The sequence below is a fragment of the Apis laboriosa genome, unplaced genomic scaffold (genome assembly GCF_014066325.1).
Source record: "Apis laboriosa isolate Shangri-la unplaced genomic scaffold, ASM1406632v1 scaffold122_cov146, whole genome shotgun sequence".
Classification (NCBI taxonomy): Eukaryota; Metazoa; Arthropoda; class Insecta; order Hymenoptera; family Apidae; genus Apis; species Apis laboriosa.
Genome location: NW_025221084.1, coordinates 2,103,339 through 2,116,479, shown reverse-complemented (window position 1 = coordinate 2,116,479; position 13,141 = coordinate 2,103,339). Strand labels below are relative to the sequence as shown.

The following is a 13,141-nucleotide window of genomic DNA, read 5'->3' as shown; positions in this document are numbered from 1 at the left end:
ACGAAGATGGTAAAAAGAGACTGTATGAACGGAGAAGATAGGAACTCTCCATTCAGCAATAAATGCATTCCAACGGGGACCGTTGTGCTGGCAGCAACGAGTCTCCGCGTGACTCTGAGTCTTCATGTTTTTTATTTTTATTGTTTTTCGCTTTAATGAATTATTTATCAAAGTTTTTTTTCAAAATTAGATTTTTTTGGACGAAATTACTTTAGTAAAAATTTATTTGATAAAATAATTTGTATGAAAATATTTAATTGTTATGATAAAAAAAGAATTAGAAATTTTTATCGGTAAATATCAGAATCAGAATTATCACAATAATAAGTATAACAATATATAAATAATATTATTGCTAATTTTTCTTGGTATTTTATTCTTATGAAAATTATATTTCTTAATATTTTTTAACAATAATATATATTGATTTGCGATGTGTGATTTTATTGTTTCTTATTAAATTACGTATCCAAAAATTTTAAAATATTAGCAGAATCCGATAAACTTCTCTCGCGTTGTAATAAATACATGCAACTGGATCGCTATCGCGTGCAAAAGCTAGCTATATTTGTTAGTTCACGCACTCTCTTGTAGGTGGCAGCACAGTACGGCGCTTCGTCACTCATACACGCGACACATACACAATTACGAAGTCGACTACTAATGCAGCATTACGAACTCTTGTCTCACGCGTAAATACCCGGATACTTGCGCAAGAATTCTTCTCGACGCAGAATTCATGCGCTCATGCTCTCTTTTTGTCTCCTTACATGCTTATCTATAATTTCCTTTTTTTTTTATTATTCTGTGCTTTTGTAAAGAAAAAAATATCAAAAATCTATCGTATAACATACAATTTGGTTTTTAATTATCGTAAAATGTTCGCCATTATCAAAATAAAATTTTGTGAACCAATAACTATCAAATTAATTTACATTTATCTTCAATCAATATTAATAAAGCATTAATTAAAATAAACATTATCATGTATGTAGAAAATTCTCCAAAAGAACGAAACTCAAAAATGAACTGTGGAACATTCCATTGGATATATCGCGAATCTAACCTCGTGCGGCTTCTGCCGAGACACAAAATGTAATCGCGTATATTGCTCGTCGTTTCACCCACACGAAGAACGCCTTATCGCGTAACGAGGCTACATCCAACGTAGTTTGCGCCGAGGTGCTCTGGTGGGAGACTATCACGAGCAACATGCTTTCAGCTGTGTGCTCTAGGTTACGCAATCATGCTTTCCACTTCGGCGTTGACGTTGCCGACTGTACGTCGACGTCAACGTAGTCGTCTCCGTCAATGTCGTTTTCGAAAGGGCGCTCGACGCTGTCGCAGGTCACTCGTTCGATAACGCTTGGCGAATAGTCGACATCGATCCTCGAGCAAAACCTGCTACCACGCAGAACAGTCTTTTTTCGAAGTTCAAGTAGCGTGAGCAGTTACGTGGCACAGTAGGAGAGGAGAGGGATACGGGGAAATTGAGATTACGTAATGCCGTCCGATGTACAAGTATTTCAAGATTTTTGATATAAAGAATATACAAAGAATATAGTTAATGATAAATAATTCTACGGATGAATTAAATAACTTTTCCAAAAATTAATTTTTTTTTAATAATATATATTTTAAAAATGTCCATTTTTATTTTTATTTTTCAAAATATTTTATTTATGCAAAAAATTACTTTGATAGTACGTAGATAGTTTATTTTTATATCTAATTATTTAAATCATAAAAAAATTCTGTAAAACCTAGACGTACAACTTTATGTAATCTTTAGCTGTTTTTTCTTACATGATACGTCATGTAGGAAAACGTAGTAAAATTACATAATCTCTGCAGTCGCAAATCGATGCTGCTTCCTTTTACTGCCAACGATTTATTTCACTCGCTCGAATCTCAATTTTATTCCCTTTTCTCGAAACAACCAATTATCAATATGCTCTCTTCGATCATTCATACAATATACGCATGCCGCATATACCACCGATTCCGCTCGAAAAATTGCTCTCCGGCTCTTCGCAAAACATAAAATCATCAAAATATGTTCATCCACCTTGAAAATGACCAGACATTCTCTCTCCCCTGGTGGGTGAAACTTTCCCGTAGTACCTCCCGAAATTGTTCAACGTTATTTTCGCTGATCTCCCCCCAAAAAACGATCCCCCACCACCGGTCACCCCAGAAAGAGAGTCAGTGTCCTTTAAGTAAGTTAGACGCCTGCGCGAATCGACGATGGAAATCCTCGGCTGGCAGTGGTGAGGGTGGAAGGTGGTGGTGGTAGTTGGATGCCGCAGTGGTGGGGATGGAAGGCGACAAAAGGGCGCGTGGGCGGATGGGTGGAGGGTTAATAGGACGTTGGCGCCACGACGGCGGCTGCGAGAAGCGCGGCCACGTGCGTTCACTATCGAACGGGCGCCATCCCCAATCCGCCCGTCCACCCAACCTCATCCACCCTTTCTATACCTCTCCCCTACTTCTCCCTTATCCGTCACAACCCTCTATACCCTTCCCTCCCTCGAAATCCACCCTCTTGCCTCCGCTATCCCCATCATTTCGTTTCTCATACCACCACATCCCTACCCTTACACAGAACGTACCGAACTATGGCTACGTGCTACGTATATATAGATGTCTCTACATATATACATACATAGTCTTTATATATATATATATATAGATATATATATATATACACATAAGTATATTGCGCTGCATGTACGACAGATTCTCGTGTGCGCTCTATATACCATGCATACACGTACGTATATAAGAGTAGACTAGATGGTTCTCTGTGTGTGGGTGAATACGTGCGGTCGTACAGCTGTATTTCAGAATGAGCTGGATATATCGCGCGAGAGAAGTCGCTGAACATGAAGTATACAGTTTATGCCATTACCGACGCTTCAACGAATTTCAGTCTCTTTTCAGACGACAGGATAATCTGATAGGAAGGTCGCCGGTAGATGCTGATATGTCTCACTCCGTTATTCGGGTGTCGTATTGTGTTTTCGAATTTTTCGACCAGTTGGAGAACAACGAGAACTCTCTTTTGAATTATCATTGGACAATGTGCGCGATTTATCTTGTCACTGTGTTTCCTTCGGTAAACATTTAATTTGACGTTCTTTAATTTTCATCATTAATTCGCCTCGTCTCTAGATCGGTCCTAGACTGAAGTCGGTAACTTGTTTGCACGTATATCTTTCGCGACCTGGTTGCGGTCGGTATCATGTGCGTTTTATGATTCGAATTCTTCGAATGATATATACAATATGTCACGCATTTAATACAAGATAACAATGTATTTGAATAAGAGTCTGGCACTAACACCTAACAAAATCGTTGTTCGCCGTCGGCACTTTGATTATCTGTCTAGAGTATGTATATTTCAAGAATTAAAGAATTTCTGGTTACTTTCATGTAGGACTTTTGATCTTCAACATTATCGAAAATACTTGTTAAATTTCACGAGTCGATCAGGATAAATTTCTGTGAAAATGAGCCCCCTCTATAATAAGATCTTTGGTGGATATTCTTCGCATCAAAGGAATTTTCAAGGTGTACCAATCGTCCACAAGTATGCATACGTGCGTCCATGCGTGCACGCGCGTCACATCCTTCCAAACCAGTTTCACATGGACGTAACTGATACTTTCGTCTTCCTCGTGGATCGGACGATCTCTCGCTTTACTCTCTATCTCTCTCATTTTCTCATCCATTAACCTCTTTCTCTTTTGAACCCTATCCCTTTCTTACTTCCCTTACCACGCAAGGATACGTCGCAACTCTCTTGCATTCTAAGGCCATTTTTGAAGTCTCGACTGGCGCAAATTATCGTGGAATTGACTTGGTCACCTCGAACGAGAGGGACGAAATCACTTTCTGATTTTTTCGAATTTAATATATTTAATGATTCAGTATTGTGTTGATGAAGAAAATTTTTCTTCTTCTCATGAATTGAATCTGTTTATTTTTAAAGAAAATATTTTCACAATAGATAATTATTAATATATATGAAGCAAATCAATACTGTAACAAAATATTTTATGAAAATCATTTTTAATTAAAACATAAACATAACATAATAACAATAAACAAACATAATAACAATTGATTACAATATTATTAAAAAATGTTATTTAAAAATTTTTTAAATATACATAAATTTCGTATAGTAGATAGCTATTGAATAATAATCTAAGACATACATAGTTAGTATAAGAAAGAGTCAATGAAGTTTCTTAGGAAGAAAAGGGCTCTTGACAGCCGAATTCAGCAAATAACAGGTAGAAGTAGCCTCGCGGTTATTTGCTTAATGGTGCTTGCTGTTGGATTTACCGTGACTAGAGGCGATCTTCTAATTGCCGACATGATTCCTACACTCACCAGTAATAATTACCCTGAAGATATCGTGTGGTGCCGTTCGTCATTCATTCGAACATCAATGTTGTTTCTTTTGATCTAAAATCGTTTTCGAACAATATAGTGAATATAGAAGGGAAAAGATTACTCAAAAACATAGTTCGCGAAAATGAAATACGAGTTTCTCCTAGTTTATTACGCGGAGAGAAGTTTAAAAGCGGCGCGGATTTGCCACTTGCCCTTTATACATATTCAGACCGATGAAAGGACGCATGGCTATTAACGTTATATTATAAAATAAATTAAAGCTGGAATTAGCAACTTTCCGGAAAGAGTTCTTTAACGAGGTTCATTCCGCTTTTACCCTACGGGTAAAGCAAACTTTTGCGAAACACACCTACGCAACGCGTTACATGACGAGCACCGACCGCGCCATACTCATTCTCCTTCATGATGCTTGCTATCAGTCATCTCTCATTTTCTATCATGATGCGTTTTGACGATCTCAGAAAAATACATTTTTCAAGGCTCCTTCCCTTTTTTTTTAACTTGAAGCTGTCTGAAAATCTAACTATGCTTCAGCCAGAACTAAAAATTAATACAATGAAGGGAAAACGCTGTATTGTACATTCAAAAACTTATCCATTTTTTCAATTACATACTTTGTAAAATTGTAATACAAGAAAATTTTTTTAATATAATAATAAGAAAAAATTTAAATATTTGTTGTGAATATTTAATAAAAGATTGCCGGAATAAAAAATAATACATAAATCTAGAACTAAAATTGGAAACTTAAAGATAATCAACTTTAATTAAATTATTTTAAAATTATATATATTATATATTGCCACGCCCATTATATCAATGAAAAGAAAATAGGAACAAAACTCTTTCCCGATTTTATTATTGTATTTAAATTCGTTGTTGAATCTATCTATTATGTGCTTCTATCATTTTCTGCAATTTTGCATACGGCACCAACGACGATTTCGCCCATCGCGGAATCCTCGTTTCGAGAGCGCCCGTTATTCGTCCTCCTCGAGAAGCCTCGATATCGTACGGACTCGCCGGTCATATTGGACAAGCCTGTACGTTGAACACTATTGGAGCAACAGAGATAGCGAAACAGTATGTATGGGTGTACATACATGCTGTACGCGTGCGTGCGCATAGAAGAAAGAAAACGAATGAAACAAGAAGGAAAGAAGCTAAAAAGAGAGACCATGAGTAACGCAAAGAGAGTGTGAGAAAGAAAGAAAAGTATGGTTTTGGAGGGGAAGGTGGAACGTGTGGGATAAAGAGAGACACGTTATTCGCGCGCATGGGGCGTTGCCATGGAAACCTTAGCTCGTTCCACCCCCTTACCACATCGTTGGTGGAAACGAGAGGATAGAGTGAAAAAGGGAGGTGAAAGACAACCCAGTAGGAGAGAGTTAGCAAGAGAGAAGAAATGACAGAAATAGAGGGAGTGAAAGGACGATCAAGAGAGAGAGATAGACAGAGAGAGATAGACAGAGAGAGAGAGAGAGAGAGAGAGAGAGAGAGAGAGAGAGAGAGAGAGAGAAATTGAAAAAAGAAAGACAAGGAAAGAATAACTAGGAGTGCGACGTAAAGAGGGAGAGAGAAAACGGTGCTGGAACACGAGAGTAAAACAGGAAGGAATAAGGCGGGGAAGTGAGAGGGTGATGGTCAGAGAAAGAGAGAGGACAAAGATAGGGACAGAAAAAAAGAGCGAGTGAGAAAGCTGCCAAATGCGGGGCCGTCAGTGCAATCAACCCGTTGCCCGCCCGCGAGGGTAAAACTACCCCAAAGTCAAACGAGGATACGTATATTACAGAGAGAGCACCATCGCTGTACGACGCTATATATATATATATATAGCAACATGTATGTGTATACATATCTGCACATGCAACGAAGAAAGATATAAAGAAATAGAAGAGCTATAAAATGATAGTATGTAAAAAAGGAATGCTTCGCTATTAAATACTAATAGAAAACTCTGTCGGTAAAACAGACATGTCTATTAAAATTTTCGTTGCTAAGGCGTGTATTTAATTTATAGATATATAAAATCTTGTAAAATATATATTAATTTTTAATCTAAATTTAAAAATCTTTATGAATCTAAATTTAAAAAAATCAAAAATTGATATTTAATTACAAAATATAAAGAAAAAAAATCATATTGTATTTATAATTTAGTTTCTATTGTTAATTATTCGAATCAACAATACCGGAAATGAAACTTAAATATTTTGTTTTAAATTTACGAATCATTTTAGAGTCTAGAATATTTACTACATACAATAAACAATTATATAACATGTTTCTTCTTCATGAGACGGAAAATTTAAAAAAAAAAATCTAGTAGTTGCTGTTAAGAAGTTCAGTTACGATTTGTTGTTGAAAGGCACCTTGCGGTACGTCCTTGCAGACGTTCCAAATATTCACGAGTGGAAAGGATCATGGTATATACGGGTACGAGATTAAACTCGCGCGAGGGTGTCGAGGTTTTCGTTCCTTCTGCTGTTGCTGGTAAGGCGCAGTTGCTCTATTCTCCTGGAACCAGTTTTCCTCCACACGCTCGGGAGAGCGTGAGCGCGCGCGCGTGCGCGCGCGTGCGCGAATGATAGAAAAAGAAACATATACTAATATGACGGACACGCATACATACTCCCTGTACGCACACGATTAACGCATATGTTGCTATATATGAGCCAGACCATGCGTACGTGCTACGTACACCTATACGCTAAACTAGAAAGTTGCCCCAGCCAACGTTGAAGAAACAGCGGTACACGATGGACTAGAGCCTTTCAAATTTCAATTGTTTTTCAAAAAGAAAAGTATTTCATTTTATTATAAATAAAATATATATATCTTTATTTAAAATATATAAAAAACTTAAAAAAAAAAAACAAAAATTTATCATATTTAAATAATTATTTTTCAGAAAATAATTTTAATAATATATCAATTAAAATATTTATATCAAATATGAAAAAAGGAAAATATAATGTTCTTGATTATACATTATCTTGTTAGAAATAGAGAACTTAATTTTATAATTCAAATATTTTTAATATTATATTAAATATGGAATATTTCTTTCTTTAATCTTATTATATTATAGATATAAATTAAAAAATAAATAGACAATTTTATATTAAATAAGAAAATTCTACCCTCAAATATTGTATGATTATTGCGCCGACAACCCCATTCTTACGAGTAGAAAGTTCGTGTAGAGATATTTTGTTCAGCGCAAGAGCGACATCGTGCGAGACCTCAGAGCGTGGGTATCAGTACGGAACCGAGTCTACAACGCATTGGCGCTGCGTTGCCACGTTTCGAGGTCTCTCTTTTTCGTTCCCTCTCTTTTTTCCATGTTGCCAGTATTGCATTGTCTCGTTCTTTCTTGATTTTCTCTGGTTACGCAGCGTTGCCAATTCAACTGGCGGGAAAACTGGGTTTCGAAACAAATTTTCCTTCGCTCACGGCACTCTTTTGTGATGGACATTGCTAAAACTTTTTTAATAAATACCTTTCTCGCGGCAATTTTATATGGTAATTCCTGTTATTATATTTACATTTTATTCTTAGGAAATTAAAAAATTAAGTAAAATTAGTAACGAATAATTTTCAAAACTATTGTATAAAAAAAATTCTTTATAATTTTATCATTGCTTAATATGTAATTATAAAAAAAATACACAAAATGAAGAAAAAAATTTTAATTGAAGTCAAATTTATAATAATTATGGATAAAAGTTTTAAAAATTCCTAATTGCATAGTTACGAGAACTAATTATCATAGATTTCAATAATGGATTTTTCCATTAAAATTTAACTTATCGCTCTTCATTTTTAAAAGTAGAAAATTCCTCATTTTGGAAATACCATTCAAAGTGATTACTTCACTAATCGTCTTTTCTATCGTTCGGGTCATATAGAAGAAAACGAAGAAGTAGAGAAGAGAAGCTTGATCTGGTGGAGTACAGGGAGGAAGGAGGGTAGACGGTTTTAGACTACGGACTCGACGCGTCGGCGTCGAGTTAAAAATAACAGTAACAGCAGCAGCGGGACAGAGCCAGTCTTCAGCGTCTACGTCGTCTGCGTTTACTGCTAGCTCTTTCTCGTTACTGTTCTAGCATTACTCGTATCATCTAGTAGTAAGCTACATCATCGATATTGATAATGGCGTAGAACTGTTTTGATATAATCTTGAACATAGATACTATTATTAAAAATTAAAGAAAATGCAATCATATCTGCGCTATTTTTATAATTAAAATGATTTTTTTATTATATTATTTCCTAGTAAGAATCATTGCAATCATACTAGATTTGCGTTGATACATTCATATCTTGCTAATACCATATCGCGTGATGTTCTTACCATATCTATATTGTATATTATCGAGACGAGAACGATAAAGAGAAGACCAGTATTCGTCGCATTTATCATATTTAACTTTATCCTTGCATCTGCCATCTATAAAACTACTTCTGCAAATGAAAATTATGTATATATATATATGTACATATATGTACGCACAAAATCACGTAAAATCTGAATCTTTGTTAAAAAAATTAGAAAAAATGCAAAAGTTAAATAGTTTCGTTTAATTGGAATATTATACCATAAAGGAATCTATCGCATAAATGCTATAATAGATCGACTTTACCACTGGAGTCCGTTATTGAAAACAATTTAATCCTACGTTTTTGATGCATTTATCATTGTCAGTTGTATCTAAGTATTGATCATATATCAACAAATGTCTAGAACGATTAGTTGATCGCAAAAAATAATTAAATATTTCTGCAACAATCTTAATAATCAACAAAATTTCGACGTGATGATTTTTCTACGCAGGAATTGGAAGATTTACATTGCCGGCGTTACTCGTACAAACTTCCCATCGCTAATTACCAACCAACGACGGGATCGAGCAATCGGTAAGCAGCAGCAAGAGACGTCAGCCGTAACGGCGCAGCCTTGAAGGAACAGCAGTGGCGACGCGTTGCTTCGTCGCGGCGTCGAAAAAACGACATCGCGCTTATAAGCCGCCAGTTGGCGTTGCATTCGCTTGAACGCGCGCTCGCTTCGAGAAAAGACGCGCGCGCGCGAATGCTCTCACACGTTCTCTCATGTATGTGCTCTCTCATATACGCGCTTTACAAATTTGACTTTCACGAGGAGACTCGTTGGTTCGTCGTCGCACGTAACCTTGGCTGCGTCGTCGGAACGGGCCGCGAACATCGTGCAACGACGGGACGGATTTTATTTTCGTATCGTCGTCGTCTCGTTGTTTTGCTTGCCTCTGGTTTCACCAGCGCGCGTGGCTGACACGCTCGTAAATTCGACTCGTACGATCTCCTTTAACGTTCTTGAACGTTTCAATGATTTTTCGATGATGGGTTCGACTTACCTGTGAAACGACACCAACATGAGTGGCGAACAGTACACAAATCATTTTGTACAATTAGCAAAATCGGTTTCTCGGATGCATTCGACATCATTACTTCGGTGAAAGCAATCAGGAGGGTAATATCAGATAGAAACGCTCTTTAACCCCTTTAAATTCGTAATATTATATTTATCGCATATTAAATTGAAATTATTCTTATATAATATTACGTAACTAAATTTTATACATTTCATTTCACATAAATACAAATCATTAATTACGAAAAATAATGTTATAAAAATTTATGTAGAAAGATAGGATATTATCATATAGATAATATTAAAAGAAAAAAAGTATTTCTTTTATTTCGAATAAGTTTTTTAAAAGACAATAACGAAGTTCGTCTTTTAAAGGAAAAGAATAGTTATTATTACGAATTAATTTTTTATTTTATGAAATTAATTAAATTTTTTTACATATTTTTTAATACTACGTACATACATTTTATAAATTGATTAATAATTTATTATTATATTTTATTATTAAATTATCTATTTATAATATTTTTATATTTAAAAAAAGAGCCATTCAATTTAAAAGAATTAAAAAAAAAATTTCTGAAATTTATTTTCATACAATTATCGATCAATTAACGTATTATATTGATCGTGTAATTTGGAGTTTTACACTACAACAATCATTCTTTAATTCTCACATAATCGATTTATTTTTTTTTTCTTTTTACATCCACCAGCTATCGTAGACGTGCTGACAACGTACACTCGGTATCGTGTTCTTCAGCCCGCTCGTGTCGAGCGGCTGCCTTATGCAAGCGATTTTCGCTGGAGCTTCATTATATCAGTCAATTTTGCAACGTCGGTTATTATTCGCGGCAAAATGTATAGGAAAAAAACTGCAACATTCTGTCTTCAATTTTTCATATAGAAATTTCGAGATTCGAAGAATATAACATACTAATATATAAATACAAATATGACCAAGATATTTCGTTTTGAATGTGATATAACTTCATCAAACTTCGCACTATTAACATGTATATGTTATCTATTCTCCATGATTCTAGACAGTCTTCGTGCAATATCTTAGACGTTGTATATATATATATATATATAAACAAAAGAAACAGACTTTACATTTGACGCAAATCAATGTTCAACTATGATTGGTCTGTGATAATGATTCTTAATATACATGAGAATAATTAATTATGAAAATGTTTATGAAAATCTATCATCTTCATTTATAGTTTTTATGAAATTAAATATTATAATTTAAAAATTCAAAAAATTGTATTATAAATATTCCATAGTAGTATATCTGTGGATATTAAGAAAGCCTATAATTATAAATTTATATGCATTTTGGTAATTTTAACTATATTAGTGTAATAAAATAATATTGGATGGCGAAACGAGGATTGTATCCCGCGTATTCATCGTCATTTTCAATATCTCATAATCTCCTTAATGTAGTTGCACTTTGCTCGACACCGAGCTAGGAATAGCCGAGGCAGGATACGGGAACAGTTACGACCCGGGCCGGTATTGCTCGAGGCGATCGTGCAAGGACAGTACCGCTACAGGCGAATATCTTCCATTGCCATTCTTTCTTCTTTCGCGGGAATTTATCGCGTGAAAAATCTATCTTTACCAAAATAATCTAACAAAAAAGTGTTGACATAAAAATGTATCATTAAATAAATTATTAAAATACACCATTAAATATACTTAAAGGATAAGAGTGTATATATACTTGAGGCAACAATATATTATCAATCAGTTGTATAGTTCATACAACAAAAACTTTTTCTCCCAAAAAATTTGTTGCCTTTAAAAAAACTTGTTCCAGTATTTTTCTTCCTCACAACAAAACCAAAAATTCATAGGTATCATCATACGACAATGATCTTCCGGTTCCGTATATGTAAATATAGAGAACAGCATAACATCCGACAATGAATCAGTGAATACCTGAAAAAGGTAGGCCAAGTATCCTCCGTAAGGATCAACAGAATGATACTTGGCGTTTGAAAACATAGGCATAAGAGATCGTTTAAGAATCGCATTAAGCGATACTTTTTGGATTGTTCTCGACCACATCCGGAAAGTCATCAAAGTTCTTTTCGATATCTTTCTCTATTCTTCTCTTTCTTTTGTTTTTTCCGTATTCCTTTCCTTTTTTCTTTCGTTCGATGGATATTCATCGACATCGAGAATAAGAGAATAATCAAGCAGCAGGATGAGAACGATTATGCCTAGAGTTAGTCGATTCTCTCCATGCTTTTCTACCGACTGCGTATTTGACGGTGAATATCGTGTAAGCAGCCGGAATATTGCATTCTCGTTTTCTTGTGTAGCCAACGCGGCCACACCTTTCACCAACACCCAACCGGCTGTCGTTGGCCTAGCTGGCTCTCTAGTCTGGTGAACGCAATGGCTGCTGCTGTGTGGTGCTTGGTTGGCTGGTCGGTTGGTCGTACGACCAGCTAGCTCCCCGATATACATCCCGTAGCTTTTGCTATTAGACACACTAGTTGTGTATACTACGTGTACTCCGGCTAACAGTAAACTCTTCCACTTGGCTCCTCCAGCATCGGTGAGAGACGCGACGAGAACGCAGTGGCGTTGATGAGCCGCAGGCGCGGTTCGCGCCTCGCTATATTCCGCCATTTTCTAGGATCTTTTCCTGTTTCAAAGCCGTCACGCGGCATGCTGTTCTTCGCGCTCTTGCGATGCTTACGTAATCGCGAGATGCTGAGTTGAGAAGTTGCATTATGATGGGTAAATGTTTGTATATATATATATATATATATATCGATTTTTATTTTTATTAAAATTTTTAAAAATTTTTAAAAATGGCGAAGTTTGATTTGGATAGAGTTAAATATACGAGAAGAAATGTGCAAGTCACTATCATCATAAAGTCGAAGATCGTTAGCTAGCAATGAAGTAGAGAAAATTGTATTTTAAAGGTCTGTCCCCAAAGGGAATCGATTCCCTTTCATTATTGAAAAACTTTTTCGTTTGGTTGCAGAATCGCTGTTGTGAGCTGATAAAAATGAAAATATGATGGAAGAAATGTCTGATTATCGAACTTCTTTTAAATCTTTTTCAAATTGATTTAATTTCTGTGATATAATTGTTTTAAGTAAAAATAATAATGTTTATATTTTCATAATTATATTTTCATATTTCATATTATAAAAATATTTTCATATTATTTATTATTATTTATATATTAATATTATTTATTTTTTAAATAATTTACCTATATTTATCTATATTAAATATGACAAATTTCAAGAATTATTTATAAAAATAAAA

At 35.1% G+C, this 13,141-nt stretch overlaps 1 protein-coding gene across 3 annotated transcripts in view; it reads left to right on the top strand.

Moving 5' to 3' along the window:
• LOC122720213 overlaps positions 1 to 13,141 on the top strand; it is a 46,594-nt gene that overhangs the window by 14,415 nt on the left and 19,038 nt on the right. Inside the window, exon 2 of one of the 3 annotated variants that reach the window (XR_006347731.1) lies at positions 9,263 to 9,345. The exons of the other annotated variants lie outside the window; for them this stretch is intronic. The gene's annotated coding sequence lies outside the window, so the exon portion shown is untranslated. The remainder of the gene's footprint in view (positions 1 to 9,262; positions 9,346 to 13,141) is intronic. 3 annotated transcript variants of the gene reach the window in all.